The sequence below is a fragment of the Carassius auratus genome, linkage group LG28B, assembly GCF_003368295.1.
Source record: "Carassius auratus strain Wakin linkage group LG28B, ASM336829v1, whole genome shotgun sequence".
In the NCBI taxonomy this organism is placed as follows: Eukaryota; Metazoa; Chordata; class Actinopteri; order Cypriniformes; family Cyprinidae; genus Carassius; species Carassius auratus.
The window spans coordinates 3,584,698-3,600,780 of NC_039293.1; positions in this window are offsets into that span (position 1 = coordinate 3,584,698).

The window sequence follows — 16,083 nt, forward strand, 5'->3', positions numbered from 1 at the left end:
ACAGAAGAAGCTTGGCATTTTTCCTGTGGTATCAAACTTCTCATATGCCAGAGAAAATAGAGAAAGTAGTTTTTTCTCATATGCCAGAGAAAATAGAGAAAGTGGATTTGTTTTCATTGTTTTATTTTATTTATTTGTTTTTATACACTATCTATTTAGTCATTTTTTTCTGACCATCAAGTGTCAGTCACTCTCAATTCCAACTGGCAGGAAAACATGGTAAATTCAAACCATTTGTTTTATTTTTTACAACAGATAAAGTGCCGACATTATTTCCACACTATTCATGTGTCGACTAAAGCCAGAGATATTGTCAAAAGCATAAAAAATTGGCAATATTAAGAGGATTTAGCATTTTTCAATTAATGTAGGCCTTTGACATTCTTCTTATTGTTAGACCTATTATTATTAGGTTACTTTTATTATTAAATTTACCCCGCAATAATTTCATAGCACATAAACGCATAACGCGCTGTGAGGATAATTAAGGTCAGGCTATTAGCTTTCTCCTATTAGATTTTTTAAACAGGTCTGTTAATTTATACAGTGAAATATAGGCCTATAATTAAAAGTATTAACACTGCAGTCATTAATGAAAATTAAGAGCAGCTTTATTAGCCTATATTTAAACCTGTTCAATGAAAAATTCCTTTCTTCATGTTTTTTCACTATCCGGGTCACAGGAGAAATAAAGATTTCCAATTGTAATAAAGGAAGTGTTTTCTTTGGTACAACGACACATTTTGGTAAATTTTAATTTTGATGGACACAGATTTCAATAAGGTTCAATACAATATTATACATTTCATTTAAAATACGTCGGATAGTTTTACAGACAGGTCTGTTATTGTGCAGACATTTCCATGCCCTGAAACGTGATGCTGAATGAAATGAACTGTGATTGGTTGTTTGAAATGTCAGTCAAACGGCCTCATGAGCGGGCCTTGCCCAATAAAAACTGCCATGAATCTCAGTCTGAAGGTCTGGCTATGTGAGTCAAACCTTTTAAAGCACTTCGTCATTATCGGAGTCAAATGGGATGATAGTCAGGCAGGACACAGGTGATTTTTTTGGTACTGGTATGATGGTAGGGGTCTTGAGAAATGTGAGGACAACTGCTTGACTTAGTGAGATGTTAAGATATCTGTTAAGACATCTGTCAGCTGTTCAGCGCAGTCTCTCAGTACCCGTCCTGGTATGTTGTCAGGGCCAGCCTTGCGTGGCTTAACCCTAGATAGGGTCTTCCTTACATTGACTGGAGATAGACAGAGTGCCTGGTCGTTTTTGCATTTCAAACCATGCATAAAACTCATTGAGTGCATCTGGGAGGGATGTGTCGTGATCACAGGCCTGCGGTGGGGGTTTGTAGGGGGAAGTCGTGGCCTGGTGGTTAGAGAGTTTGCATCCTAAGGTTGTGGGTTCAAGTCTTGTGTGGCAAGTGTAATGTTGTTACACTAGATTATTGAAATTATTATTAACTAATAGTACTAATACAAGAGGCTTTAATTTTGAAACTGGTGTCAGGAATAATTGCACAGTGAAGTCATGTGATCACAAGCACAAAACTATTGTTATTTTTATTTCTTTTTACATATATAATTTGTATTTCTTTTTTTATTAGTTTGATTTTCTTTTTGGAATTGTTAATCTATATAAAATGTTTAGGAACAACCGTTTACGTGAGTTACGTCGTGTGTTAGCGCTAGGGAAGAGCTGATGTAATTTCCTGTGCTCTCTCTCTTTCGCGGGATGTCGTTGCGATGAGAGGTATATTTTATCAGCTCCTCAGAAAAGTGTTTGAATCTATTAAATTACTTACTGATTATTGATTTTTTTTTTTTTGTTGCACGAAATCAGTTTGTTTGTTAACTTTTCCTTATTATGGGATTACTAGTCCAAGTTAGTAACATTGTAAAAAGTATGTTTAATCGAAGTGTGAATTCATGTAATGGTCGCCATTACACGTGCAGTATGCTGCTGAATTAATTACATAACGATGCATACTTCGGTAAAACAGAGTTATTCAGTTATGAATTATACATTAGTGATTGCGTGAAGTTTGTCTGTTTAACTTTAATGATCCATGAGAGGTTTGAATGTATTTGCTGTTATATAAGTGTACAGTGTAACACTATGCAATGATTGACAGGCACTACTAGACCTGATATTCTTCTGTTACTACCTGCTGATGTCTGTTATACTTTGATACAGGTATGTAAATGGATCATTATAGTATTGGTTTCTTTTCCTGTATGTTTTTCTCTTGTATATTGTATTTGTTCTTATGAATGTTACTGTATGTTTTAATGCTCTCTTTCGCGGGATGTCGTTGCGATGAGAGGCACTACTAGACCTGATATTCTTCTGTTACTACCTGCTGATGTCTGTTATACTTTGATACAGAAACGTCGCTGAGAGTAAACCACGTGACAACTGCATCATGGTGTGAAGTTTCTTTTATTATCAAAACACACAACGCAGAAGGAAACCCACTACACAATGGTGCCGTGACCCACCGTTTGGTTTGCTGGTAGCTGACCGCCTGGGATGCTGAAAGTGTGACCGTCTTTCCTGGGACTGTGCTGACGTCGTCGTGATCTGTGGGACTGGAGCTGATCATTAGTGACTGGTTTGCACTCTTGACTTTTTCTTTTTCTTTCAAAAAAAAAAAGGGGACACTTTTTTTTCTGGCAAAGAATTAAGGACTTTGAATTTCCGATCAAATTTATTTGTTTATTAAGAAAATTTAGAGAATTCGTTATGACAGATGACAAGGAGGAGAGGTTCACATTTGAACACCGCATGATGGCTGGTAGAGGAAGGGGTGCGCTCCTGACCACACCTGACCGTGGTTTTCAGCTTATGGGTCCTGAGTATGCAAGCACTGGGAGGGGTGGAAAGCTGAGATTGTCAGATGCTAGACTCGACGTAAGCTGCAGTCCAATAACAAAACCTGGTAGCCCAGAGTGTACAAAACATGAATCTGAACTTTCAAGTGACATGAGTAGCCTCATCAGACAAATTGGATCTGAAATTGGTGAAGCTATCAGGGACAGTTTGTTGCAGACTAGACATTCAAATCTGCCATCTAGTGGTTGTTTTGGAGAAAACACTAACATTTCTGACAACAAGATACCGAATGCAACCATTATCGATGCTTCCAAGTTGAATTTAATACTGAAGTCTGAGATAACTGCACCTCCTTATTATCGTGGAGATGGTACAGATAAGTGTTCCATGATGGAGTGGGAAGAACTGATGCGAGTGTACTTAAACAAAAAAGAAGTGATAGAATCCGAAAGGGTTGAAGAAGTAATGAATAGACTAATGGGGAGGGCCAGGGACATCATTAAGGTTTGGCTGAGCAACAGAATAGTTACTCCAACTGTTGATGCTGTGTTCACAGTTTTGAGACACCATTTTAGTGATTCCAGTAGCTCAGGAATGCCTTTAGCCGATTTCTACTCTGTGAAACCTTACTCCAATGAGAGCTCTCTGGATTATTGGATAAGGTTGAACAAAGCAGCGGAGGTGGCTGAGCAAAGTCTTAGAGAGGAGGGAAGAACATTAGAAAATCGAAGCAGAGAACTGGCTGTGATGTTTATACGACATTGCCCTGATAAGGATCTGTCTTTTGTGTTCAAAAGTAAACCTGCACAGTTGTGGACAGCTTCTGAGGTCCAAGAGAGATTGGATGAGATGCTTAGGGAGCAGAAAGTGACAAAGCGAATTGCGTGTCAACAAACAGTCAAGGTTCTGGAGCCAATTGATGAGACAACTTCTCTGTCTCCTCATAGGTCAGAATCAGCCTCACCAGCAACCGATAATAGCACTTTAGACAAAGTCCTGACCATGTTGGAAAAGGCTCTTGTGTGCAATGCTCAATCCGTGCGTGGTGGTTGGCCCAAGAATTCTAACAAACAGAGCCGTGAATGTAGAGTTTGTACCAGCAAAGATCACAGTACTACTGCTCACTGTAAGATGTATAATCTCTGCTTTAAGTGTTTTTCTTCTGGGCATATGAGCTTTAATTGTGAGAAAATCATGCCCAGGGAAAATCCTGGCAGACAAGGAGTTGACGCACCTCAGGGAAACTAGAGAGCCTCCATTGGAGGGAGGGCAATGTGGGGCAAAATGAAAGTTCCTCCTTGGATGCTGATGTTGAATCGGTTTATTCATTTTATTGTGAGAGTGTTAGCAAAGATAAAACTGTGATTTTTCAAAATACTATTCAGTCAATGCAGAATGACAGTCTGTTTTATACTAGTGTTTTTGTACAGGACAAAGTTTGTCTTAAGGGGATGCTGGACAGTGGCTCTATGGCGACTACTTTGAGTGCCAACGTGGTACCTCAACTGAGAGAAGCTGGAGTCCTGGATCAGGAGTTATTTCCCCCGTCAGACATTGTCCTGGTGGGGTGCGGTGGGAAGCAGACTAGTCCTGAAGGTATTTGTGATCTGAAACTTGAGGTGTATGGATTTAGTTTTAGTGTCCCAGTCCTTATTGTGAGTGGACAGGTGGACCAGCTTATCATTGGTACCAATGTGCTGAAACCTCTGCTTAGAGAGATGAAATCAAACGAGGGATTCTGGAGAGTTGTAGATAAACCAGATCAATCTAATCTTAGTGAAGACTGTCAGTTTCTGCGTATGCTTTCGAGCATCGAGAGGTGGAGAGGTAGTACTATCCCTGACAAGGTTGGTACTTTAAAGTCCAAGTCTGCTGTGGTTTTGCAGCCAATGAGTGAGCACCTTGTCTGGGGTCGGCTGCCACCAGGGCTGAAACTCTCAGTGGGCAGCACAGTTATGATTGAACCAAGTACTTCTCGCTGCGTCCATCGTAATGTACTTATCGGTAGAGTAATCTCTCCTTTGTGGGGTGACGGTTGGCTCCCGGTGAAAATGATAAATCCGACGAACTCTGAAATTGTGTTGCGCAAGAATGCAAAGTTGGCTGATGTCTACCCATGCATCGCTCTAGAAGATTTTGATCATGTGCAAGAACAAAGAGTTTTCCAGAATGTAGCCATGAGTAGCGGCAGTTCTTGTGGTAGTTTATCAGCCAAGAGTTCAGTGTCTGGTGCTAAGCACTTCAGTGATATTCGGCTGGATGAGATGGGCCTCAAAGACTTAAACTTAAATGACTGTGAGGTGTCGGATTTTTGGAGAGGCAAGCTCATTGATCTGATAAAGAAATATGAGTGCGTTTTCTCTAGGCATTCATTGGATTGCGGTGAAGCGAAAGGGTTCTGTCATCGCATTCGGTTGACTGATGACAGACCTTTCCGCTTACCGTATCGCAGAGTTTCTCCGGCTCACTATCAAAAGTTAAGGGAGACGCTCGATGAGATGGAACAGATGGAAATAATCAGGAAATCATCCAGTGAGTTTGCGTCACCGTTAGTACTAGTTTGGAAGAAAAACGGTGATTTGCGATTGTGCACTGATTTTCGGTGGCTTAATGCCCGTACGGTGAAGGACGCACATCCTCTCCCTCACCAAGCAGACGTTCTAGCGGCATTGGGGGGAATGCTTTGTTTTGTACCATGGATTTAACATCTGGGTACTACAACATTCCTCTGCATGAAGAGGATAAGAAATTTACAGCTTTTAGTTCCCCTCTGGGTTTGCACGAGTACAACCGGTTACCGCAAGGCCTCTGCAACAGTCCTGCGACTTTTATGAGAATGATGTTGACCATTTTCGGTGATCAAAATTTTCTGAGTTTGCTCTGCTACCTAGATGATCTGTTAGTTTTTGGTAAGACTGAGGAAGAAAGTTTACAGAGACTGGAGTTGGTGTTTCAACGTCTCCGAGATCACAACTTGAAACTTTCACCCTCCAAGTGTAGGTTTTTGCGTAGATCAGTCAAATTTTTGGGACACATTATCTCTCAGGAAGGAGTGTCTAGTGATCCTATGAAAGTAGAGGCTATCGTGAATGTTTCAGAGAAGGATTTGATGGAAGTTGATGGTATTACCCCGTCTGTGAGAAAAATCAGGTCATTTCTCGGCATGGTTATTTACTATCAACATTTCATTGAAAACTGTTCTATGATTGCGAGGCCTCTCTTTCAGCTGATGTCTGGTCAGAAGAGACCTAGGAAAGGGAGGGGTGTTGTAAAAAGGACAGGAGCTGACCGTAAGCTCACTCCTGCTGATTGGACAGATGACTGCAAAGTGGCATTCAAGAATCTTAAGATTGTGCTGGTAAATCAGGTCTTACTTGCTCATCCCGACTTTTCAAGACCATTTATACTGTCAGTTGATGCTTCTACGAGTGGACTTGGAGCCGTGCTCTCCCAAGTTCAGGAGGGTCATGCGGCTGCGAGACCAATCGTCTTTGCATCAAAATCACTCAATCACGCTCAGTCTAAGTATCCGGCTCATAGGCTCGAATTTTTAGCTATGAAATGGGCCATTTGCGACAAATTCAGTCATTGGCTTCGTGGGCACAGGTTTACGGTTTGGACGGATAACAACCCGCTCAAGTATATCTTGACCAAGCCGAGGCTTGATGCCTGTGAGCAGAGATGGGTTGCAAAGTTGGCCCCTTTTGAATTTGACATACAATACATACCCGGATCGAAAAACGTTGTAGCTGATGCGTTGAGCAGAGAGCCTTTTGCTGCTTCCAGGATTCTACACAGGCTGACTAGAACACCATATGACATCTTGAGGCATGAAGCAGAGATGCTGGGGGTCGAGCGGGTGCAGGATATGTTTCATTTGTCCTGTGAACATACGAATGAGGAGGTTGTTGAAGAAATGTCTGGGTCTCAGAAGTGTCATAGAGTAACCAACCTGGTTCAGAGTTTTGCTCCGGGGAACGTGTCCTGTGAGGAGATGTCAGCTGTGTTCCGTTCTCATCGTCACTGGGAGGAAGGTGCAGCAGCTAGAGCAGTTGCTTATGTTCAGCATTTGAAGGGGTTGGAGGATGAGGCACAGTGCCCACTCAGTAAGCTTACCCATGATGAGCTGCTCAACAAGCAATCTTATGATCCAGTGATTAGTAGGGTGAGGTTCTTTGTGGAGCGAGCTAGACGTCCTTCTAGGAGAGAAAAGGTTAACGAGTCAAAAGAAACTGTACGAACACTCAGACAGTGGGGCAAATTTGTAATCAGGTTAGGTATACTTTACCGTGTATCTAAAAATCCTGCAACCAAGAATAAATCCTATCAGTATGTTGTGCCAGCAGCTTTAAGAGGATTGGCCCTGAAAGGGGTGCATGATGACGCTGGTCATCAGGGCCAGCACCGCACTCTTTGGCTGGCGAGGCAGAGATTTTACTGGAACTCCATGGAGAAAGACGTAAAACTGTACGTGTCACAATGCAAGAGATGCGTGTTGAGTAAAACTCCTGAGCCTGAGGCTAGAGCACCACTTGTGTCTATAACTACAACGTCGCCACTAGAGTTGGTTTGTATCGATTTCTGGATGGCTGAGGATGTTAATAACAAGTCAGTTGATGTGTTGGTGATAACCGACCACTTCACAAAACTTGCGTGTGCGTACGCTTGCCCAAATCAAACTGCAAAGTCTGTTGCCCGTGTTCTGTGGAACAATTTCTTTTGTATATATGGGTTCCCAGCACGAATCCACTCTGACAAGGGTGCAAACTTTGAAAGTTCTCTGATTGCAGAATTGTTGAAATTGTCTGGTGTTTCCAAATCTCATACTACACCCTATCACCCTATGGGTAACGGTCAAACTGAAAGGTTTAACCGTACCCTGGGTGATATGATAAGGTCCTTGCCTCCAAGGTCTAAAGCTAATTGGCCTCAGATGTTGAACACGCTGACCTTTTCTTACAATTGCACCAGACATGAGACAACTGGCTACCCACCTTTCTTTTTGATGTTTGGTCGTACCCCAAGATTGCCAGTAGATGTTTTGTTTGAGAGTGTCATTTTGGATGGAGAGACCGTTGATGTGAGTAAATATGTTCAGTCTCTGGGAAAGGATTTGAGGGAGGCAATGACGCTTGCACAACAAAATGCACATCAGCAGCAGAAAAAACAGGCTGAGTATTATAACCGCAAGTGCAAGGGTCATTCATTAGAGTTGGGTGATAGAGTCCTTCTGGCAAACAAAGGGGAAAAAGGAAAAAGAAAGTTAGCGGATCGTTGGGAAAGCTCAGTGTACATTGTTGTGGGTAAGAACTGTTCTTTGAATACGTACAAGATTCGCCACCCAGTAAATGGTCGTGTCAAGACTGTGCATCGGAATCTGTTAATGCCTGTTAACTTTCTTCCATTGCCTGCTTGGGAGGATTCAGTGAGTTCAGAATGTGACTTGAGTTCGATCTGTGATTCGTCAAGTACTGACATTCAGAAAAGTGACACTGTAGACAGGACTTCTCAATGGATTGCTGATTTAGATGTAGTTACAGGAAAGGATACTGGTGAACTGAAAGATGATGTAATTCAAAGTGGTGAACATGAGATTTGTGATCATGAAGGGGAACAACAAACTGAACAAGTCGAAGGGGCAGAATGTCAGGAAATTTCTGAAAGAATGTCCAATCCTTCAGTGTCTTTGTACATTATCTCAAATGATGGGACATCACTTATATCGGATGTTCAGAATGAAGACTCTGTATCCCAAACTGTCACACCTGTTGTTGATCATGTTTGTGATGTTTCTGCGATAGTGAGAGAGATACCTGGGGGTTCCTCTCAAGACGCTACATATTCTTGTCATAATGTAGGAGAATCTGGTGAACAGCAGAGAACACGGACAAGATTCGGTAGACTGATTAAACCTGTGCGTAGATTGATACAAACAATGTCAACTCAAAGAGTTTTTCCTGTACTGGAAGTTTAATCTTATTTTCTTATGTCTTGTTTTTGTGTGTTTGATGGAATGTGCACCTGTTAATTTGACCTGGGTGGAAATACCTTTAATGGTCTATAACACACAAGTTTGCTTAAGAAACTGAGCATACAGAGCGACTGTTGGTGTATGTCATTATTCTAACTATGTATATGGCATGGTTTTTCAAATGATAGATTGGGGATTAGCTACCCTTGGTTTATCTGAATCTTTAATGAGATGGCTTCAGAGCTGTATTACCTAAGGAGGTTTATGTGAAATGACTACGCTGATCTGTCAAGATGTTGGTTTGTCCAATAATCTAGTGTAAAACAGTGGGGGTGAATGTGGCAAGTGTAATGTTGTTACACTAGATTATTGAAATTATTATTAACTAATAGTACTAATACAAGAGGCTTTAATTTTGAAACTGGTGTCAGGAATAATTGCACAGTGAAGTCATGTGATCACAAGCACAAAACTATTGTTATTTTTATTTCTTTTTACATATATAATTTGTATTTCTTTTTTTATTAGTTTGATTTTCTTTTTGGAATTGTTAATCTATATAAAATGTTTAGGAACAACCGTTTACGTGAGTTACGTCGTGTGTTAGCGCTAGGGAAGAGCTGATGTAATTTCCTGTGCTCTCTCTCTTTCGCGGGATGTCGTTGCGATGAGAGGTATATTTTATCAGCTCCTCAGAAAAGTGTTTGAATCTATTAAATTACTTACTGATTATTGATTTTTTTTTTTTTGTTGCACGAAATCAGTTTGTTTGTTAACTTTTCCTTATTATGGGATTACTAGTCCAAGTTAGTAACATTGTAAAAAGTATGTTTAATCGAAGTGTGAATTCATGTAATGGTCGCCATTACACGTGCAGTATGCTGCTGAATTAATTACATAACGATGCATACTTCGGTAAAACAGAGTTATTCAGTTATGAATTATACATTAGTGATTGCGTGAAGTTTGTCTGTTTAACTTTAATGATCCATGAGAGGTTTGAATGTATTTGCTGTTATATAAGTGTACAGTGTAACACTATGCAATGATTGACAGGCACTACTAGACCTGATATTCTTCTGTTACTACCTGCTGATGTCTGTTATACTTTGATACAGGTATGTAAATGGATCATTATAGTATTGGTTTCTTTTCCTGTATGTTTTTCTCTTGTATATTGTATTTGTTCTTATGAATGTTACTGTATGTTTTAATGCTCTCTTTCGCGGGATGTCGTTGCGATGAGAGGCACTACTAGACCTGATATTCTTCTGTTACTACCTGCTGATGTCTGTTATACTTTGATACAGAAACGTCGCTGAGAGTAAACCACGTGACAACTGCATCATGGTGTGAAGTTTCTTTTATTATCAAAACACACAACGCAGAAGGAAACCCACTACACTTGGGCCAGCAATATCACGACTGAGGTGCCCTTGAGCAAGGCACCGAACCCCAAACTGCTCCCCGGGCGCCGCAGCATAAATGGCTGCCCACTGCTCCGGGTGTGTGTTCACAGTGTGTGTGTGTGTTCACTGCTCTGTGTGTGTGTGTGTGTGTGCACTTTGGTGTTTTGAGGACTGCTTTGTCTCTCGATCTGAAAGCATCATCTCGGGTCTTTAGCAGCCCACAAACCTCTGCTGACATCCGTTGCTTCTGGTTTGCACGTGCTCCCTTGCCTCACGCTGTGTAGTCCGACAGAGAGTGAGTGTACGTTTGACAACAAGATTGTTGGAGGAGCGGCAAAAATTTAATAAACACTCTGCTCCAACTCCTCTCCAGGTTCACCATTTCCCGCTCCCACTCCTCTCTGCGCTCACTGATGCCAGAAATGGTGCTCCGCCTTCGATGCATTTCTTACAGGTTTCTGCTCATTCAACATCAGATAGCCTACAGATGAAGTAGCATTGTAAGATTAACTTTGTTTGAAAGCATTATTGTAAAAGCGATTGCGTGTGAATGTGTTGTAAATCATGCTTTCACCCGAAAATGTTTAGTATCTAGAAAGAACAAACTAATTCCTCGAGAACTAGCCTTTAACTTCCCACTCAGCTATTGTCATCATCATTACCTTTTAATTTGAGTAATCCATCTGTATCAAGCTAGCTAAATGTTAAGCTATAGAAGACAAAAATTCTTTCTCTAAATACTGAATGAATGACAAAAATATTTTCCTTTTTCTAAATACTGATAAAAAGAGAGGAGAAAGTTATCTACACAAAGGTTTCTGGTGTTAAGAACCACATGAGAGCTGGACTAAATCATGCAAACATAAAGATTTATTGCTTAATATTGTAAAACAATAAAAATCTAAATTAATTGTTTTTGGAATTGACATCATAAAGGTTAAAATGTTATATTAGACGGCATGAATATAGACTAACCGCACTGCAATGCTGTTGTACATAACTTATAAACATGATTTATTGTGTGAGTTCGGATTTATTAATGTAAGAATGTTAGTTAAAGAAAAAAAAAATGAGCACAGCAGGCACCGGACGTCTATAGTGTCAGGATGACTTTGGACATGAGGTCGGACAGATGTTTGGTTGAAAATGAAAATCGGGTTGACGTCAGTATTTAACTTTAATTTGACATTGACTTAACATTGGATTTTGGTTACACAACCTAAATACATCAAAAAATCAATGTCAGCTGATGTCAGTATTGGATCAATTTAACATTGACATTAGACATTGAATTTACATTGAGTTTTGGTCATCCGATATTGCAACCGAAAGATGTTTTTCGCCTGCTGGGAGATAACTTACTTTTGAAGTGTGTCTTCTCAATAATCATTTCTCGCTGGTGTGTGACTTCACAGATATTGTGAGTATTTGCATTCCATGTCACTATACTGACTTTATAAAGTCTGTGCACAAACAATATTTTAGACTAAAAAAATGATCTGGCTCAGCAATTCATATTTGCTATTTATAAACAGCAAAAGGCCCTTAAAGAAGTGAAACTTCTTGTGTTGCATTTATACAAAATATAAAGAGAAGTAAAGTTTAAGTTCTGAAATTAAGGCCAAGTTCACTTCTGCCATCAGCCAATAAATTAGTCAAGGGGCCTGATTTTTTATATATAAAAATATAATACTGCTATCACATTTTATGCATTCAACGCTTCACACTTAAGTGTGTTATTGATATATGTTAGCTCTAATTCTGAACAACAGGTTAAAAATGTGGTAAAAAAATGTTGCTTCTGTGGTAAATTCAAATGACTTCAAATTGTCTTTGTTGATAGCTGATCATTGTCTTAAAGGCTTTATAACTTTTAAACTGTATAACTTAATTTATCAAATCAATCCTTGAACATTTTTCTCAGTTAACGTACGTAATCTCACAGTCTGTTGTGAATGATTAACCCTTGTATTATGTTTGATTTCTGGATCACATTATTAAAAACAAGAAGGACTAAGACATGAACAGAACAATTTTAATATCAGTATTTGTCACAAAGTGCAAACAATTAATATCAAAATGTATTTCATTTAAGATTTTTTTTTAAGTGTGTTTAACCACATTTTTAACCCTTTAACGATAAATAGTTTGTCATGATTAGATTAGGAATAAATGGCGATATAGTAGATAGATATTTTATCACTGTTTTTTGTTACAAATGATGAAGGAACAGTAATAGATTAATTTATGATAAGACTGCACCTTAAAACATAAACTAGATCATAATAGGAGTTCTGACCTTTGTCACAAAAAATATATATTTTTCATTTCATTTTTCTCTATCATGTTTTAATCATCATAAATTATGTATAGGGGATATCATGTTGGGGTATAAAAGAAGAAAACGCTTGATCATGGCTCACCATTTTGTGTCAAATCTCACATTTTTCAATTCAAAATTGCAAAGAATTCAGGTCTTTCAACAATAGCAATACAGAGTTTTGTGAAAAGATAACTCATTGAGTGCATCTGGGAGGGATGTGTCGTGATCACAGGCCTGCGGTGGGGGTTTGTAGGGGGAAGTCGTGGCCTGGTGGTTAGAGAGTTTGCATCCTAAGGTTGTGGGTTCAAGTCTTGGGCCAGCAATACCACGACTGAGGTGCTCTTGAGCAAGGCGTGTGTTCACTGCTCTGTGTGTGTGTGTGTGTGTGTGTGTGTGCACTTTGGATGGGTTAAATGCAGAGCATGAATTCTGAGTATAGGACATCATACTTGGCTAAATGTCACCTCACTCTTGGTGTTTTGAGGACTGCTTTGTCTCCCGATCTGAAAGCATCATCTCGGGTCTTTAGCAGCCCACAAACCTCTGCTGACATCCATTGCTTCTGGTTTGCACGTGCTCCCTTGCCTCACGCTGTGTAGTCCAACAGAGAGTGAATGTACGTTTGACAACAAGATTGTTGGAGGAGCGGCAAAAATTTAATAAACACTCTGCTCCAACTCCTCTCCAGGTTCACCATTTCCCGCTCCCACTCCTCTCTGTGCTCACTGATGCCAGAAATAGTGCTCCGCCTTCGATGCATTTCTTACAGGTTTCTGCTCATTCAACATCAGATAGCCTACAGATGAAGTAGCATTGTAAGATTACATTTGTTTGAAAGCAGTATTGTAAAAGCGATTGCGTGTGAATGTGTTGTAAATCATGCTTTCACCCGAAAATGTTTAGTATCTAGAAAGAACAAACTAATTCCTCGAGAACTAGCCTTTAACTTCCCGCTCAGCTGTCTAAATTAATTAATTGTTTTTGGAATTGACATCATAATTTCTAGTAAGAATAATGTGAAAATGTTATATTAGATGGCATGAATATAGACTAACCGCACTGCAATGCTGTTGTACATAACTTATAAACATGATTTATTGTGTGAGTTCGGATTTATTAATGTAAGAATGTTAGTTAAAGAAAAAAAAAATGAGCACAGCAGGCACCGGACGTCTATAGTGTCAGGATTACTTTGGACATGAGGTCGGACAGATGTTTGGTTGAAAATGAAAATCAGGTTGACGTCAGTATTTAACTTTAATTTGACATTAACTTAACATTGGATTTTGGTTACACAACCTAAAGACATCAAAAAATCAATGTCAGCTGATGACAGTATTGGATCAATTTAACATTGACATTAGACATTGAATTTACATTGAGTTTTGGTCATCCGATATTGCAACCGAAATATGTTTTTCGCCTGCTGGGAGATAACTTACTTTTGAAGTGTGTCTTCTCAATAATCATTTCTCGCTGGTGTGTGACTTCACAGATATTGTGAGTATTTGCATTCCATGTCACTATACTGACTTTATAAAGTCTGTGCACAAACAATATTTTAGACTAAAAAAATGATCTGGCTCAGCAATTCATATTTGCTATTTATAAACAGCAAAAGGCCCTTAAAGAAGTGAAACTTCTTGTGTTGCATTTATACAAAATATAAAGAGAAGTAAAGTTTAAGTTCTGAAATTAAGGCCAAGTTCACCTAATATAAATTAGACAAGGGGCCTGATTTTTTATATATAAAAATATAATACTGCTATCACATTTTATGCATTCAACGCTTCACACTTAAGTGTGTTATTGATATATGTTAGCTCTAATTCTGAACAACAGGTTAAAAATGTGGTAAAAAAATGTTGCTTCTGTGGTAAATTCAAATGACTTCAAATTGTCTTTGTTGATAGCTGATCATTGTCTTAAAGGCTTTATAACTTTTAAACTGTATAACTTAATTTATCAAATCAATCCTTGAACATTTTTCTCAGTTAACGTACGTAATCTCACAGTCTGTTGTGAATGATTAACCCTTGTATTATGTTTGATTTCTGGATCACATTATTAAAAACAAGAAGGACTAAGACATGAACAGAACAATTTTAATATCAGTATTTGTCACAAAGTGCAAACAATTAATATCAAAATGTATCTCATTTAAGATTTTTTTTAAGTGTGTTTAACCACATTTTTAACCCTTTAACGATAAATAGTTTGTCATGATTAGATTAGGAATAAATGGCGATATAGTAGATAGATATTTTATCACTGTTTTTTTTTTTTACAAATTATGAAGGAACAGTAATAGATTAATTTATGATAAGACTGCACCTTAAAACATAAACTAGATCATAATAGGAGTTCTGACCTTTGTCACAAAAAAATGTTTTTCATTTCATTTTTCTCTCTCATGTTTTAATCATCATAAATTATTTATAGGGTATATCATGTTGGGGTATAAAAGAAGAAAAAACTTGATCATGGCTCACCATTTTGTGTCAAATCTCACATTTTTCAATTCAAAATTGCAAAGAATTCAGGTCTTTCAACAATAGCAATACAGAGTTTTGTGAAAAGATACAGAGAAATCTCAGTTTGTGTAGGGCAAGGCAGGGAACCTCGGGGCCCTCAGATGGCATTGAATAAGAAACCGTCATGCTGCGGTGTTAGGAATAGCCACATGGGCTCAGGAGTAAAGCCTGCAGCTGCATCAATAAATGCAACTCGAATCTCTGTTATGCAAGGAGAAAGCTGTACGTCATTTGTGTAAAGAACAAACAGACCATTCAGAATTTCAGCAGTGACAGATGCAAAAGCAAACGTCTGTCATGGTATGGTTGTGCAGCAGAGCAAACGGCATGATGACTGGCATATGTGTGAAGGTAACACTAATGTGGAGGCATTTACTGGGATCCAGGTCTGTTTTCTATTAAAGATAAATAGTCCATCATTTAAAGGAGAATCAGACATTTACAACCAAATGATATTGAGTATTTCTAGTCTTGAATCAAGTGAGACTGAAATAATAATAATAATAATAATAATAATTAATAATAATAATAAAAAATAATGCTTGAAAAACTTTAACAATACTATCCTCAATTCTCAAATGATTAAACATTTTAATTAAAAGGAAGTTTGATGTGACACAGTTTTACACGTCTCTGTTCCCACTTTTTTTGGAGTGTGTTGTAGCCATCATAATCAAAATTGTATGATTTACAGAATATAATTTATTTTGTCAGTAAAATATATTTGTACTTTGATCAGTTAAATAAAACATAATTAACAAATCAGAGATTAATTTTACAAAATGTCCCAACTCTTTCTGATTTGGGGTATTGTGTATATATATATATATATATATATTAAAGTGAAGGAAACATTTGAAATTAATCATAACTATCAGGCATAACAGTTGAATGTTTTTGAGTACTAAATGTCCCAAAACTTAGTGTGTTGCAATAACGGATGCATATGGACAAGACAGCAGTCTGAATATAAAAATATGCACAACAATCAGTGAC